The 11,596-nt window shown below is 43.8% G+C and overlaps 1 non-coding gene across 1 annotated transcript; it reads right to left on the bottom strand.

Moving 5' to 3' along the window:
- Positions 1–441: 441 nt before the first annotated feature.
- On the bottom strand, positions 442–515 carry trnat-ugu (transfer RNA threonine (anticodon UGU)). The gene has a single exon. It is a non-coding gene; the product is annotated as a tRNA-Thr (tRNA).
- Positions 516–11,596: the final 11,081 nt, after the last annotated feature.

Below are 11,596 nucleotides of genomic sequence, written 5' to 3'. Positions count from 1 at the left end.
CGTTTCTCGGTAACCACATGAGACAATGGTTTTCTTATTTGGTTCCTTTGATTTTTCTTGTTCCTGACTGAGAAATATTCCAAACCTCAGATCAACCCTCCCACTTGTGTCGTGTCCCAGTTACAAGCAACACATAATGACACACACACTTTGAAACATACAACACGGTCACACTTTCCTTCAGTGAGATTAAGGTCGAGCTTTTTTTCCAGGTTGAATGCAACTTTGAACAAATTTGTATCAAAGAAGTTGCCTTTGAAATATCAGCACTGAATTTCTGTCCGAGGAGAAAGAGCCATTCCAAACTCACATCCTTCACAAAGGCTATTTTCTCCTGTGAATGAAATTCATCACGCAATTTGAATTCTCAGTTGAAGTTCACAAGACACAGACATAAATGTTGACACGGAAACTTCTCAAGCAGATTGCAAATATGAATTAAGGCTCCGCTGGGGATCGAACCCAGGATCTCCTGTTTACAAGACAGGTGCTTTAACCAACTAAGTTGCAGAGCCAGATCACAAGTGCTGCTGCAATTGAAATCTGAGGTGGTTACTATTTATTCTCATCCCACTTCTCCACAGGTCACAACAAAAATTTTAACTTTTCCCACTTACTGATACAGTCAATCATATGCTCTATTTTTCCCAGAATAGAAGACACTTAATGAACAACAAAATTATCAGTTTCTTATAGAACAAGTTTTAACTAATCATGAAGTAAAGCATAAACACACAGGTGGAAATTTTAAAAGTTCCCTTTTTACCTTAACCAACATTTAAAGTCCCTTTCTTACCTCAGCTGAACACACGCACACACACATACTGAAAAAAAAGGGATTTTTCTATACAATTCAGGGCTCTGTTAAAGACAAAAAAAAACACTTGGACTGATTACTTGCTCATTTCTGAAGAAAACAGCAGATGAGATATGTTGTTCCAAAATTGACATGCAGTCTAATTTCCGAGTACATGTACACAGGTCACTAGGTTCTTTTAGAAGAGTTTATTTAGAGGCGGGGTTGAGAATTAATTTTAGCAGGCTTTCTTCAAAGGCAGAATATGAGACGAATTGACACAGTGAACTTCTCAGAGTCTTTTCAAGATTTGCTGCAAAACAAGGTGGGTTGCAGTCTTCTCTCATTCCTTGACACTTCTTCTGGCTAACTTTATCAGCTGCTCACTCCAGAAGGTAAAACACAATGACTGCTACAAACAAAAGCTTGCGATCTTTCTGCCCTCTTTGGTGCGCGCTGCTGCTGCCGGGCTTGTCCAATCAAGAGGCACGACTGACTTCTCTGTCCACATTTCCCCGTTCCCAGGGCTTCTGTTCTACATTTAACTTGAGTCATGACAACTTGTCAACATAGTTGTCAAATTAATACTTTCAGTGCCCTCTTGAAAAAGAACTGGTCTTACATTTATTCAGTTTGATTATAATTTCCTCAACAAAATAAAATTCACAAAAAAAAAATTCAAAGTCCCTTCCATAACATCATGTACTTTCCCTGAGCTACAGGTTATTGCAAGTCTCTCTGGCTGTGTTTTTTTCTGTTGATTTTGCACTCAGGTTCTTTCTGAATCCATGTGTTTGCAGTTCTTTGTGCGTGAGAGACATGGAGATATGCTTAAAGATTTCCCAACAAATTATTCATATCTCCATCTTTCTCCAAACTTTGTGCAAACACATTAATGTGGGAATCACACACACCAGGCCGTCAAACCTCTCCGCTAAACATTGAAAGGTGACAGTGTTTATTGTGACGGGGTTCCATTTATTCAGACACATCTGGTATAAAGGTAATAGTGATCAAGATGTGATTCACACATGTAATGTATTTGTATATTATGTTCATGAGGTAATGATGTAAATAAACACGTCCTTGCACTTTCCACACTTGGTGTACATTTTCTCTGCTGATGCCCCCTGAATATATCAGAGAAAATGGTGATGAGGATGAGATAAAAGTCCGAAAATATTGGCAGCAAACAGCAGCAGGGACTGCAGTGAACAAGATCAGCCAGCTCCTGGTGAGCTACCTGCTCGGATGGTGGAGGTTTTGGGTGGATTGTGTGAAGCCTGGGCCACAGACTGTCTCCTCAGTTGAATGAGATGCCGCAGGGTCTTAGTGTGCATCCGATTCAAAGTGATATTTTGGGAAAATATGGCTACACCCAAGGGATACATGGCTCGGAACATATGAGAGGGCTCGAGAACCATTCAGTTCATATATTGAAAGAATTGAAATGTTTTTCAGAGCTAATAACATATTGGAATGTGAAGATGAAAATATAGAGGTCAAGACTCAGAATAAAGCAATTCTTGAGGGCAAGAAAGCAATTTTGCTAATGGAAATTAGCCTGGAAGTGTATGACCAGTTAACAAAGCTTCCTGCTCCTATCAAGGCAAAAGATGTGCCATTCAAAACAATCATCACCAAGTAAGAGGAACATTTCAACCCTAAGCCACTAGAGATCACGGCAAGCTAGAAATTTGGAACCAGAAAGCAGAAAAGTTGTGAAACAGTTGGTGAGTACATTGTGGCACTGAAGAATTTATCACTGCATTGCAGCTTTGGCACATTCTTAGACGGTACATTATGAGACAGATTTGTGCTTATATTGGTGAATGAGAAAAGACACTAAACACACAAAATCCTACATTTGAGTTAGCGTGTCAGATTGCTCTTTCGATGGAGATAGCATCAAAGAATGCTCGGGAATTTCATCCTGTGCCAGTGATAGTAACACACTTCAGGGGAGCTTAAAAAAAACTGGAAAATGGGCTTTCACATGGCAGATAAAATTTACACAGAGAATTGTGAAGAGATACAATTTGGGAGGAAGAATAAGGAGAGGCCATATAAATGAAATGGTACAATTCTAAAGTGGGTGCAAGAACAAAGTGACAATGTACACCAATCTTAGAAGGTTTGAAAAGGCTTCAAAGAGCAAACAGGACACTTGGCTTTATTAATAGAGGCATAGAGTAAAAGTAAATAAGTTATGATAAACCTTTATAAAATACTGGGTCTGAATGGCCTACTCCTGTACCTCCACAGAAAGCTTCCATTCCAGGTTTACACACACTTGTCAGGATCATTCTCCATAGATCCCACCACTCCATGCTAGGATATCTCCCTCACGATCAGATCACAGGTCCTTAGTCCTACCACATCCAGTCATGAATGGAGGTGGACAGATGAGATGAGGATGCTCGAAAAACATCCCCATCCTCAATGACTCAAAAACAAGAAATGCTGGATTCACTCAGCAGGTCTGGCAGCATCTGTGGAAAGAGAAGCAGAGTTAACGTTTCGGGTCAGTGACCCTTCTTCGGAACTGACAAATATTAGAAAAGTCACAGATTATAAACAAGTGAGGTGGGGGTTGGGCAAGAGATAACAAAGGAGAAGGTGCAGATTGGACCAGGCCACATAGCTGACCAAAATGTCACGGAGCAAAGGCAAACAATATGTTAATGGTGTGTTGAAAGACAAAGCATTAGTACAGATTAGGTGTGAATATACTGAATAATGAACATCAGCAAGTGCAAACCTGAAGAAAAACACCCTACGTCAATGACGCCCGACGTCATTTTGACAATTTCCAGTTTCCTGGTCCCAACCGCCTCCTCTTCACTATGGACGTCCAATCGCTCTACACCTCCATCCCCCACCAGGATGGTTTGAGGGCTCTCCGCTTCTTCCTGGAACAGAGGCCCAACCAGTCCCCATCCACCAACACCCTCCTCCGCCTGGCTGAACTTGTTCTCACATTGAACAACTTCTCCTTCAACTCCATGCATTTCCTTCAAGTAAAAGGTGTCGCTATGGGTACCCGCATGGGTCCTAGTTATGCCTGTCTTTTTGTGGGATATGTCGAGCATTCTTTGTTCAGTCCTACTCAGGCCCCCTCCCCCAACTCTTTTTCCGGTACATTGATGACTGTATCGGTGCCGTTTCCTGCTCCCGCCCCGAACTCGAAAACTTTATCAACTTTGCTTCCAATTTCCACCCTTCTCTCACCTTTACATGGTCCATCTCTGACACTTCCCTTCCCTTCCTCGACTTCTCTGTCTCCATCTCTGAGGATAGGTTGTCTACCAATATCCATTATAAGCCCACTGACTCCCACAGCTACCTCGACTACACTTCTTCACACCCTCCCTCCTGTAAGGACTCCATTCCATTCTCCCAGTTTCTCCGTCTCTGACGCATCTGCTCTGATGATGCTATCTTCCATGACGGTGCTTCTGATATGACCTCCTTTTTCCTCAACCGAGGATTTCCCCCCACTGTGGTTGACAGGGCCCTCAACCGTGTCCGACCCATTCCCCGCACCTCTACCCTCACCCCTTCCCCTCGGTCCCAGAACCGTGACAGGGTTCCCCTTGTCCTCACTTTTCATCCCACCAGCCTCCATATCCAAAGGATCATCCTCCGCCATTTTCGCCACCTCCAGCGTGATGCCACGACCAGTCGCATCTTCCCCTCCCTTCCCCTGTCAGAATTCCGAAGGGATCGTTCCCTCCGCGACACCCTGGTCCACTCCTCCATTACCCCCACCACCTCGTCCCCGTCCCAGGGCACCTTCCCTTGCAATCGCAGGAGGTGTAATACCTGCCCATTTACCTCCTCTCTCCTCACTATCCCAGGCCCCAAACACTCCTTTCAGGTGAAGCAGCGATTTACTTGTACTTCTTTCAATGTAGTATACTGTATTCGCTGCTCACAGTGTGGTCTCCTCTACATTGGGGAGACCAAGCGCAGACTGGGTGACCGCTTTGCGGAACATCTCCGCTCAGTCCGCAAGCAGGACCCTGAGCTTCCGGTTGCTTGCCATTTCAACACTCCCCCCTGCTCTCATGCTCACATCTCTGTCCTGGGATTGCTGCAGTGTTCCAGGGAACATCAACGCAAGCTCGAGGAACAGCATCTCATCTACCGATTAGGCACACTACAGCCTGCCAGACTGAACATTGAGTTCAATAATTTCAGAGCATGACTTTCATTTTTAGTCATTTTTAGTTATTTTTTCTTCCTTTTTTTTTTGCATTCCTTTTTACATTTTTTACAATCTTTTTTTGCATTTATTTCATTTCATCTTAGTTTGTTCAGTTTGCTTACCCACTGTTTTTTTCAGGTTGTTTTTCTTCAGGTTTGCACTTGCTGATGTTCATTATTCAGTATATTCACACCTAATCTGTACTAATGCTTTGTCTTTCAACACACCATCAACATATTGTTTGCCTTTGCTCCGTGACCTTTTGGTCAGCTATGTGGCCTGGTCCAATCTGCACCTTCTCCTTTGTTATCTCTTGCCCAACCCCCACCTCACTTGTTTATAATCTGTGACTTTTCTAATATTTGTCAGTTCCGAAGAAGGGTCACTGACCCGAAACGTTAACTCTGCTTCTCTTTCCACAGATGCTGCCAGACCTGCTGAGTGAATCCAGCATTTCTTGTTTTTGTTTCAGATTTCCAGCATCCGCAGTATTTTGCTTTTATCCCATCCTCAATGTTGTTGGAGCCAAAGCTGAAGCATTTCTAACAATCTTCTGTCAGAAATTGCTCAGTGGATGATTCATCTCGGCCTCCTGAGGTCCCCAGCATCACAGTTTCCAGTCTTCAGCCAATTCGATTCATTCCACATGATGGTAAGAAACAGATGAAGGCACTCGATACAGCAAAGACTATGGGCCCTAACAACATTCCGGCTCTAGTACTGAAGACTTGTGCTCCAGAACTAGCTGCACTCTCAGCCAAGCTGTTCCAGTAGAGCTACAACACAGGCATCTACTCGACAATGTGGAAAATTGCCCAAGTGTGCCCTCTCCATAAAAAAAAATCAGGACAAATGCAATCTGACCAATTACCACCCCATCAGTCTACTATCAATCATCAGCAAAGTGATGGAAGATGTCATCAACAGTGCGATCAAGCACCACACACTTGGCAATAATCTGCTCATCGATGCTCAGTTTAGGTTCTGCCAGGGTCTCTCGGCTCCAAGCAAATACTAGCAGGTAGACTATAATATGGGAAAATGTGAGGTTATCCACTTTGGGAGGAAGAATGGAAAAGCAAAATATTACTTAAATTGCAAGAGACTACAGAATGCTACGGTGCAGAAGGATCTGGGTGTCCTTGTACATGAATCACTAAAAGTTGGCATGCAGGTAGAGCAAATAATTAGGAAGGCAAATGGAATGTTACCTTTTATTTCAAGGGGAATGGAGGACAAAAGTAGAGAAGTCTTGCTGCAAATGTACAGGGGTGTTGGTGAATACACACCTGGAGTACCGTGTACAGTTTTGGTTTCCTTATTTAAGGAGGGATATCCTTGCAGTGGAGGCAGTTCAGAGAAGGTTCACTGGATTGATTCCTGTGATGAAGGGGTTGTCTTATGAGGAGAGTTGAGCAGGCTGGACCTGTACTCATTGGAACTGAGAAAAAATGATAGGTGATCGCATTGAAACATATAAGATTCTGAGGGGGCTTGACTGGGTAGATGCTGAGAGGATGTTTCCCCTCATGGTGGAATCTAGAACTCAGGGACACGGTTTCAGAATTAGGGGTTTTCCATTTAAGAAGGAAATGAGGCGGAATTTCTTCTCTCAGAGATTCATTAATCTTTGGAATTCTCTAGCGCAGAGAACAATGGAGGCTGGATCATTGAATGTCTTCAAGACTGAGTTCGACAGACTTTTATCTACCAGGAAGTCAAGGGTTATGGGGAGCAGGAAGAAAGTGGGAGTGAGGCCATGATCAGGTCAGCCATGATCCTATTGAATGGCGGAGCAGGCTCGAGGGGCAAAATGGCCTACTCCTGCTACTATTTCTTCTGTTCTTCTGTTCTTATAACCTCATTGCAGATTGGTTCAAACAGAGACGAATGAGTGGAATTCCAGAGGAGAGGTGAGAGTGATTGCCCTTGAGTGAGTGTGGCATCAAGGATCCCTAGCAAAATTGAAGTCAATTGGAATCGGGGGAAAACTCTCCACTTGGTGGAGTCGCACCTCGCACAAAGCAAGATGGTTGTGGTTAGTGGAGGCCAATCATCTCAGCCCAGGACATTGCCTCAGGAGTTTCTCAGGGTACTGTCCTAGGTCCAGACGTCCTCAGCTGTTTCATTGTTGACTCAGAAGAGTCAGAAGCGGGAATGTTCCCTGCTGATTCACAATTCCTCAGATACTGAAGCAGTCTGTGCCCACAAGCAGCAAGACCGATACAACGTTCAGGCTTCAGCTGATAAGTGACAAGCAACCTTCTGGCCACACAAGTGCTAAGCAGTGAACATCTCCAATGAGAGAAAATCAAACCATCCACCTTTTGATATTCAGCAGCATTACCATCGCTGAATCCCTCACCATAAACATCTTGGGGGTTACCATTGACCAGAAACTAAACTAGACCAGTCACATCTATGCTGCGGCCATCAGTGTAGGTCAGAGATTGGGAATTCTGCAGCAGGTATCTCACCTCCTGATACACCAAAACCTGTCCACTATCTACAAGGCACAAGTCAGGAGTGTGATGGAATACACCTCACTCAACAACACTCAAGAAGCTCAACACCATCCAGGACAAAGCATCCCACTTGATCAGAACCTAACCCACCACCTTAAACATTCACTTCCTCCACCACCAGTACGCAGTGGCTGCAGTGTGTACCATCTCCATATGAACTGCAGTAACTTGCCAAGTATCCTTCAACAGCACCTTCCAAGCCCGTGACCGCTACCACCTCGAAGGACAAGGGCAGCAGATGCATGGGAACTCACTATCTGCAGTTTCCCCTCCAAGTCACTCACCATCCGGACATGGAACTATATCGCCATTTCTTCGCTATTGTTGGGTCACAATCCTGGAACTCCCTCCCCAATAGCACGGTGGGTGTTCCTACACCATATGGACTGCAGTGGTTCCAGAAGGCAGCTCACCACTACATTCTCAAGGGCAATTAGGGATGGGTAATAAATGCTAGACTTATCAGCGATACTCGCGCCCAAGAATGAATAAAAACCAAATCACTCTCCAAAGATTCCCCACAATTCAGGCATGGACATTTACTTCAGGAGCACAGAGCTTTATATAACTACAACATAAGTTCCAATCTTCAGATTCCATTAGCCTTTCACATTATTTTCTACCAATCCACTAGCTTTTAGTGATTCAGCACTCGGGTCTCTGCTTCTCCAGTTTCTAACATCTCACCCCTTATAAAAAACACTCTGATCTATCTTTCGTAGGTCCTAGATGACCCCTCATTTTAAACTCCATCAGTCAAAGCATTGCTCACTCACTTTATCAAGAAGATTTGAAAATAAATTTCTTGCCAAAGGATAATGTTCTGCTCCCGCTCCCTCGCCGTTTGCTTTTCCCGTTAGTCTTTCATTTGGTGTAAATCCAGAGAAAGTAAAGATGGAAGGAAGGGAGGGAGGGAAAAATCTTCCTCCTTTTCGTGATCCCAATTTGATCTTCATTCCAGTCCAATTTGGTGAAGAATTCCAATTGTCTGTCTCAATTTTAATTAAGTATAAACAATTCTGGAATCACCTTCCAGATATTTAGTTTCGAGATACAGCACTGAAACAGGTCCTTCGGCCCACCGAGTCTGTGCCGACCATCAACCACCCATTTAGACTAATCCGACACCAATCCCATATTCCTACCACATCCCCACCTGTTCCTATATTTCTCTGCCACCTACCTATACTAGGGGCAATTTATAATGGTCAATTAACCTATCAACCTGCAAGTCTTTGGCATGTGGGAGGAAACCAGAGCCCCCAGAGAAAACACACGCAGACACAGGGAGAACTTGCAAACTCCACACAGGCAGTCCCCGGAATTGAACCCAGGTCGCTGGAGTTGTGAGGCTGCAGTGCTAACCACTGCGCCGCCAAGATATTGACAAGAACAGGTTTCCAGGCTGACTTAACACAGAATTTCCAGCCCCCCCCTGGAAACAACAATGCACGAGACAGTTCATAAACTAACAACAAGGATGGGATTTGAACCCACACGCGCAAAGCACAATAGATTAACAATCCATCATGTTAACCTCTCCGCCACCTTGTCAACTGTTTTGGTGTGATGGTCACCTTCAGCTCAGATCCTGACTGTGCATCCAGATGTGCAATGATGGAAATGTAGCTTCTGTAAGTAAATGAAATTTCCATCACATCAGGTCATGGCCTGTTGGGAATGGAGCGGTGTGAAACATTCCAGACCATGTCCAACACGTTTCTACTCAGTGTGAAAACCCACCACGGAAAGACTGGAACATACAAACATTTGATCACACCATGATCAACATCACTCAGACACCTGAACCATTAGGTCACTGACGAAGTCATGATGACTTCTAATTTCTCATGAAATGACAACTGAACTGACTGGAAGAATTGCTTTAACTCCACATGATCAGAGAGACACAGCCTCAGCCGACTTGTCAGGTGGTGTAAACAGATATTACTGCTTCTGATCTTCACCAGAACAGAGAGTGAGATGTAACATTGATCATCAAACAGACTGTGAGAGAATACAACAGAATAAAACACATGGAGAGACACTGTGGAAAAACAAATAAATTTGACTGGAATGTTGAATTTTAATTGGAATGGATAAAACACCAGAAACAACTGATTAAATTGGGATTCTCATCATCATATTGATCTGGGACAGAAAAGAAAAACTGATGGAAAGAAGGGAAGAAGGAAGAAAAGAAAGGATGGAACTGTTTACTTTTTTCAGTTTTTTCACTTGCCCATCAAGGCTGGATAAAAAAGTTGCAAATAACAGAGAATTTCACCAAAAAGGGAGATTAAATGCTGCCGAAACCTTGGATTGAAGGATGCCCCAACAGATCACCTGTTTAACTGTCTCCTCACTGGGGGATTTCAATCAGTGAGCAATATTATTCACTACTTTTTTTGTGAAATAAACCCAGAACTGTCACTTGGAATTAATATCTGTGTTCCGACTCCTGAATAATAAAATTGTGAGTTTCTCGATATTTTCGGGACACATTTCCTGCTGAAAGAACTAAGAACTCTTTTCTAATTTACACAATGCTATATACACACTCATCAAGACTCCTAAGCTGGCACCCTTGGTGCTGCTCTCTCTTCTCCCAAACCTCATCTCATGTGACTGTTACATCATCACTCTGACAGTGGGAGAGGTTGATCCCACTGTCTTCAGCATTAACCCTTTACATTCTTATGCTACACTGTCTGTCCAAAAAATGGTTAGAGAACTTCCTTCATTTATCGAAACACCAACAGCTGCCAGTTGTAAATCAACTCAAACCCATCAGAGAGAGAGAGAGAGAGACTGTCAGAGAACTTCCTGCATCCAGTCCTGACCCTATCACACACAGCAGCTGCTCACCCAGACCCCACTCTCATCAACACTGAATACTGTTACCGAGACCCTTCAAATAATGTTTATAAAAGGCGGAAACATTCAAAGTTCATCGCAGCTGGACTGAATGGAACAAAGTTTAATATCTTTTCACCGTCACTCGGTGACCACATGAGAGACAGTCCTTAAATCAGTCGCATAAATTATCAGCTGTAAGAATGTTTGTCATTGGGTTGAATAATTTCTGTGTGAGAAATATTCCAGCATCATAAACCAGGGGAACGTGCTGACTGAGCTGTGTCTTCATCTCTTCTGGTCAGTCGGACAGTTCACCCTTCATTCTGCTCTGATTCGCTTTCCCCAAACGGATCTTCAGATTCTCAAATCGTCATAGAGTCGTCCAGCATAGAAACAGGTCCTTCGGCCCACCGCATCCATGTCGACCATAATGCCTATCTATACTAATCCCACCTGCCTGCATTAATTCCATATCCCTCTCTGCTTTGCTCATTCAAGTACCTGTCCAGATGCCTCTTAATTGTCACTACTGTTCCTGCCTCCACCACCTCCTCAGGCAGCTCATTCCAGATACCCACGATTCTTTATGTGAAAAATTTACCCCTTTGATCCCCTTTAAACCTCCTCCCTCTCATCTTAAATCTATGCCCTCTAATTTTAGTCACCCCTCCCATGGGAAACAGACTCTGGCTATCTATGCTATCTATGCCTTTCATAATTTTATATACCTCTATCATGTCTCCTCTCAGCCTCCTTCGCTCCAGGGAAAACAGACCCAGCCTGTCCAATCTCTCATGATAACTCATGCCCTCCAAACCAGGCAACATCCTTGTGAATCTTTTCTGCACCCTTTCTAGCTTAATCACATCTTTCCTGTAATGCGGCAAACAGAACTGCACACAGTACTCCAAATATGGCCTTACCAACGTTATGTATAACTGTAACATGACGTCCTAACACTTGTACTCAATGCCTCGGCTGATGAAGGCAAGCATGCCATACGCCCTCTTCACCACCCTGTCTACCTGTGTTGCCACTTTCAGGGAACTATGTACTTGCACACCAAGGTCTCTCTGCTCAACAACACTCCCCAGAGCCCTGCCATTCACTGCATATGTCCTGCCCTGGCTTAACTTCACAAAATGCATCACTTCACACTTGTCTGCATTAAATTCCATTTGCCAAGCCCTTGTCCACTTTCCCAGT

This window comes from Heterodontus francisci, unplaced genomic scaffold (assembly GCF_036365525.1).
Source record: "Heterodontus francisci isolate sHetFra1 unplaced genomic scaffold, sHetFra1.hap1 HAP1_SCAFFOLD_618, whole genome shotgun sequence".
Lineage (NCBI taxonomy): Eukaryota > Metazoa > Chordata > Chondrichthyes > Heterodontiformes > Heterodontidae > Heterodontus > Heterodontus francisci.
This window is presented reverse-complemented; position numbering and strand designations above follow the sequence as displayed.